This window comes from Megalobrama amblycephala, linkage group LG4, assembly GCF_018812025.1.
Source record: "Megalobrama amblycephala isolate DHTTF-2021 linkage group LG4, ASM1881202v1, whole genome shotgun sequence".
Classification (NCBI taxonomy): domain Eukaryota; kingdom Metazoa; phylum Chordata; class Actinopteri; order Cypriniformes; family Xenocyprididae; genus Megalobrama; species Megalobrama amblycephala.
Genome location: NC_063047.1, coordinates 49,433,859 through 49,439,946, shown reverse-complemented (window position 1 = coordinate 49,439,946; position 6,088 = coordinate 49,433,859). Strand labels below are relative to the sequence as shown.

General features: G+C 37.7%; 1 protein-coding gene across 2 annotated transcripts in view; it reads left to right on the top strand.

Annotated features, from left to right (window-relative positions):
* kif1c (kinesin family member 1C) overlaps window positions 1-6,088 on the top strand; it is a 45,665-nt gene continuing 39,577 nt past the window's right edge. Inside the window, exons 1-2 of one of the 2 annotated variants that reach the window (XM_048189756.1) lie at window positions 1-272; window positions 381-577. The gene's annotated coding sequence lies outside the window, so the exon portion shown is untranslated. Of the gene's footprint in view, window positions 277-380; window positions 578-6,088 lie in introns of both variants that reach the window. The other variant, XM_048189758.1, reaches the window with a different exon arrangement.

Here is a 6,088-nt window from a genome sequence, read left to right as displayed (position 1 = left end):
TCTCCGAGTCTGCTCACGTCATGCTCTGATCTTTGGGAAGAGTGACGGCAGGGCTCTAAACTTTCACATACCGGCGATTGTTTAATTCATCCGCCTTCATTCAGTAAGATATGTCAGTATCCTTAAGAGTATAAAGTAGTTTTGTTATCACTCACAACATTGTTAGATTTACTTGACGAGAGCGCGTCTCCAGGTTTTAAAGCTTTTTTTGTTTGAAGTGCGGAGATTTGGGATAGCCACACGTTAAATGGACGCATGCGGATCACGTTCATGTATGTGAGTGTAATAAACAACTTCTCAGTACAGGGAGCAGAAACGAAGAACTGGCTTTCTGTTTCTTTTTGACACGTTTGTTGTGTTGGGTTTTGTGCGAATTCCAGTGAACGGAAAAACTTCCACCCAACTTTTCCTGCTGTTGGTCGTCGTGTGATCCAGCAGGTGGAGAAACACGAGCCGCTGTTTCATCAGAGGAAAGAACATTGGAAATCGAGTTTAAAGTAAATCTGTTTTCTTCTGAAACTCCCTCTGGATTTAATTTCACGACTTGGTGGCTTGAATAAGCAACTACCCAGAACTGGTAAGTGGTAACGTTACAGATGTGCTTATTTCAGAGAACACATTTACAAACACACAAGGTTGTTTCATTATAACGTTAAATGTTTAAGTACATCACATCTTAAAGGAATGACAATGGAAATGTCATCATTTAAAATAAATCGTAATGGAATATCATATTTAAGAATAAAAAAAAGCCATACAGGTATGCTGGTTATTATTTTTCATACACACTATTCTTATATGTTTCAGTTTATTGTTCAGAATTTAAGTGAATCAGTATCCTAGAACATTCCTTTAGGATCCCTTCAAGATTGTTTGACAATTAATTTGCTAATTAAGTGGATTATGTTTGCTGTATCCTCTCCCACACCTACTACATAAACCTTTTATGACTGTTTATGCACTATTAAACTCATCTTAGTTTTAAACTAGTTTCACTTTGTCCAAAGAAATGTGTGCATGACTCATTTTAGTAAAAGATCCCACTGGATAAGCTGAAATTCCTACAGGATTTTTCTTCTCGCTCATTCTTATGTATAAACTAATGTAAAGAAAATCAGTGAGAGAGACATGTTTTCCTTTTGATGTCCTACAGGAGCATTTTATCCTATTGGGGGTCATCATAATAGTTGAATCGTGAACTGTTTTTAATAAATATCTATTCTGTTCCCGCTGAGATCCATTAGATTGTCTTTGAATTATTGCGAACTGACAGTAAGATGATGTGTGGCTTCTTGAAGTCATGAATAAACCTGTTGAGTTACTTCAGGTGTCTGGAGTACATGAATTAGTTTGATTCATGCTGTTGGCTCCAGGCTCTGCTTGATTGATTTGACAGCATGTTATTGTTGTGTTTTGTACGTAATATCATAGTAAAGCCATTATTTTTGGACTTGCACCATGATATTCCTTGAAGTACCATGGAGTACCCTGTAAATATAGTGGTGTATGAATATTCAGTACCATGTTATACATCAAAATAATGTAATATTTATTCTGAAACCTTAATCTGTTACCACCACAGTACCTTGAAGGATTGGTTGTGGCCTTGATATTGCTGTGGTTATGAAAGGGAAACCACATTTTCTTATCTTAGTTCCGGTTCAGGAGTATTGATGCACTTTATTTGACATTGTATGTATTTATTTATCTCTCCCTCTTGCCTGTATAAAGTGTGATGTCTGGCTTGCTCTTTTTGTACTCTCAGCCTCGTCTCTGGCACTTTAATTGAAAACTGGATTTGCATGCCTGTACTCTGCACTGCAGCTGCTTGTCTTTGGGGACTTTATTACAGGGCACACACACACACACACAAACGTAATGACAGACCAACATTCCTCAGTCTCGGAAAGGTATGCTGTCTCTGTCTTACTCATTTTAGCTGTCCATCTCTCTTTGTCTCATTCTTTCTCTCAGATGGCTCGTGTCCAAACATAGAATCTGGCTGAAAGTTAATTGTATGAGTTGTTCGGTCTTTAACATGGCATTTTAGTTCTTACATAGATGGCTTAGAGAAAAGTTTAGGAATATAAACTTAGAGTAGGGTACAAAGTTGGGAAGATGGGTGGCATACGTTGCATTCCCAGATGAACATTATAGTGCCATGCTTCACTCTGAAACACGTAGCGTAGGGCTGCTTGCTTATTGCAAAAAAAAAAAAAAAATCATAATGGCTATTATTTTGGTCATAATTGTAATTGAGGTTATTTAACACGATTAGGAGTGGGCAATATGACCAAATTAACAAAGCAAAATATATTATTAAATATATTAAAAGCAAAATATACCAGTGAAATTTTACAATTCTTGATACCAATTTCAATACCACAGCAGAAACTAATACTAGAAGAAAAAGAAGAAAAAAATACTCAGTATCCAATCTAAATGTGACCTTTTTGTCAATTTCAAAAAGGGCAATACAACTTAAAGCGTTTGTTCATCCAAAAATGAAAATTATCCCATAATTTACTCACCCTCAAGCCATCCTAGGTGTATATGAATTTATTCTTTCAGTCAAACACAATCAGAGTTATATTAAAAAATATCTTAGCTCTTCCAAGCTTTATAATAGGAGTGAATAGTACCCTAGATTTTAAGCCCAAAAAGGTGCATCCATCCATCATAAAAGGAATCCATACGACTCTAGGGAGTTAATAAATGCCTTCTGAAGCGAAGTGATGGATTTTTGTAAGAAAAATATCCATATTTATAACTTTCATAAACTACAATCGCTGGCTTCTGGGTAACAGCCGTCCGCGCGTTTAAGAGAGAGTCAAGTTCTGGCAGAAGGTGACCTCTGACCCAACGTATGACGAACGTATAGTGTAAGCTCAGGTGAGAATGGACGAACACGGAAGCAAAGAGGATAGAGCAAAACAAAACGCAGATCACGAATTACAAGTCTAAAACGAGAAGTTTTAAATAAAAATGTTGGAGGATTTCTATATAAGAGAAGAGGAGCTATGTCCTATGTCGGGTCAGAGGTCACCCTTCCGCCAGAACTCAACTCTCTCGTGAACTCGCAGTCGGCAGTTACCGGAAGCTAGTGATTACAGTTTATAAAGTTACAAGTATGGATATTTTTCTTACAAAAACCCATCGCTTTGCTTCAGAATGCATTTATTAATCCACTGGAGTCATATGGATTACTTTTATGATGGATGGATGCGCTTTTTTGGGGGTTCAGAATAGGGCTGCACGATTAATCGCATGCTATTCTCACGCGCATTTCGTCAGTAAAGCCGGTTCCCTGATTACCGCTAAATCGCCATCACCTGCTTTCAAATGAAGCGGCATTTAATAGACAGAGCCGTAGGTCACTGAAAAGCCACGCAATATCGCGTTCATATCGCAGATGAATCGCCTGCGATAATGAACGCGATATTGCGTGGCTTGTCCGTGAACTACGGCTCCGTCTATTAAAAGGCGCTGCGTTTAAAAACAGGTGATGGCGATTTAGCGGTAATCAGGGAACCGGCTTTACTGACGAAATGCGCGTGAGAATAGCATGCGATTAATCGTGCAGCCCTAGTTCAAAATCTAGGGTACCATTCGCTCCCATTACAAAGCTGGGAAGAGCCAGAATATTTCATCGATCATGTTCAGCTGAAAGAAGAAAGTCATATACACCTAGGATGGCTTGAGGGCAAGTAAATTATGGGATCATTTTTATTTTTGGGTGAACTAACCCTTTAAGTGCTATATTCTTGAAGTGTAAGGAAACAAGTCATTTAGGACATTAAGTCATTTTTATGTGAAATGCATCAGTTCGTTGCACTGTTTATGTTCATCCCCAATGATGGTGACTCCGACTCCTGGGCATGCTGAAAATCAGCCGTTATTACAAAAATATTGAGATTGATATTAAGTGTGGAATTTTTTTAAACAGAGACCGAATAAAATGGTGCTCTGCACTAAAACTGAAATGGCAAACCATAGCAGCACAACTTATATACAAGAGCATCTGAAAAGAAAACATCCCGGGGCTCTCCTACCTCAAAACAATGAGACTGCAGCATAAGTATTTGGACTATTACAGTGAATTTGTACACAACACTAGAATATGGTTGTCAGTCCCATAATTTGTGCTTAATATGGCTGCTTTCATACAGCATTGTTTTTTATGAGCTGCCGTGGGTGCGAAGTGCGCTGCTCAAACATACTCTCTGCAACCGTTACAAAGCATTTAACGTTGCTGTTGGTTATTTAAAATATCTAATGGATGAACTCACACCTCAATTGGACTCATTTATTTACTAAAGTGCTGTCAATCATTGTAAAACTTGGTTAAAATATGGTTTTATGGACACCGCCATGTTTGAAACTGTCATTAGTGGTTAGTTAGAATGCGGTTTTGACTTAAAAGGTTAGTTCACCCAAAAATGAAAATTATGTCATTAATGACTCACCCTCATGTCGTTCCAAACCCGTAAGACCTCCATTCATCTTCGGAACACAGTTTAAGATATTTTAGATTTAGTCCGAGAGCTTTCTGTCCCTCCATTGAAAATGTATGTACGGTATACTGTCCATGTCCAGAAAGGTAATAAAAACATCATCAAAGTAGTCCATGTGGCATCAGAGGGTCAGTTAGAATTTGTTGAAGCATTGAAAATACATTTTGGTCCAAAAATAACAAAAACTACGACTTTATTCAGCATTGTATTCTCTTCTGGAATCCTTTCCATTGAATTGATTCCATTGAATTGATTCCGTTGAATTGATTCCATTGAATCCTTTCATCTGTCGGCGTTGGTAATGCACTTTTACTTCGCCGTGGTTGTTTTTGGCTATTAGGACATCCGTGACATTTTGAAGCATCGAAAATACATTTTGGTCCAAAAATAACAAAAACTATGACTTTATTCAGAATTGTCTTCTCTTCCGGGTCTGTTGTCAATCCACGTTCACGACTCCGCTGCTGCTTCTTCTTCTTTCCTATTTTACGGCAGTTGGCATCCAGCTTATTTGTGCATTACCGCCCCCTTCTGCTCCGGAGTGTGGTTCACGACTCCGCAGTGACGCTGTTGACGTAAGACGCTGCTGACGTGTTATCCGGTGCGCACGAGCTTTGTTTACAGTCTGAGGGAGACGCACGCTGAATTCAAGCTATTCTACATTGTTTGTATTTTGGTATTGCTATATATTTTTTTTAAAATGGTGCGTAAGTGTGCATGTCGCGGATGTCCTAATCGCCAAAAACCACAGCGACGTAAAAGTGCATTACCAACGCCGACAGATGAAAGGATTCAATGGAATCAATTCAATGGAATCAATTCAATGGAATCAATTCAATGGAATCAATTCAATGGAAAGGATTCCGGAAGAGAATACAATGCTGAATAAAGTCGTAGTTTTTGTTATTTTTGGACCAAAATGTATTTTCGATGCTTCAAAAAATTCTAACTAACCCACTGATGTCATATGGACTACTTTGATGATGTTTTTATTACCTTTCTGGACATGGACAGTATACCGTACATACATTTTCAATGGAGGGACAGAAAGCTCTCGGACTAAATCTAAAATATCTTAAACTGTGTTTTCCGAAGATGAACGGAGGTCTTACGGGTTTGGAACGACATGAGGGTGAGTCATTAATGACATAATTTTCATTTTTGGGTGAACTAACCCTTCAAGCTGTTTGTTTATACAGCTTTATGAACATATTTAAGCAGCTACTTTAATCTCCTGAATGAACAAAGCATTTCAGAAGTCACACTTGTAAGCAATTGCTACTGTGAATCCCAAAAAGTGACTGAATGCAACCATAGTAAACACCTTTCCTAATCAGGCCTACACTGCATACACCTTATGTTTTGTGAGAAATAGTTTTACTTCATACATAGATTTGTTATGGTTATTTATTGGTAAATTAACCAAAGGATTAATCAAATACTTAGAAAAACAATTATTAAATTAATCTGGAAAATAATCAATAGATTATTCAATTGAAAAAAAAGAGTAATCGTTAATTTCAGCCCTAAAGTCAATGGGTCTCATTCACTGACCGTGCGTATTCAAATTAGCC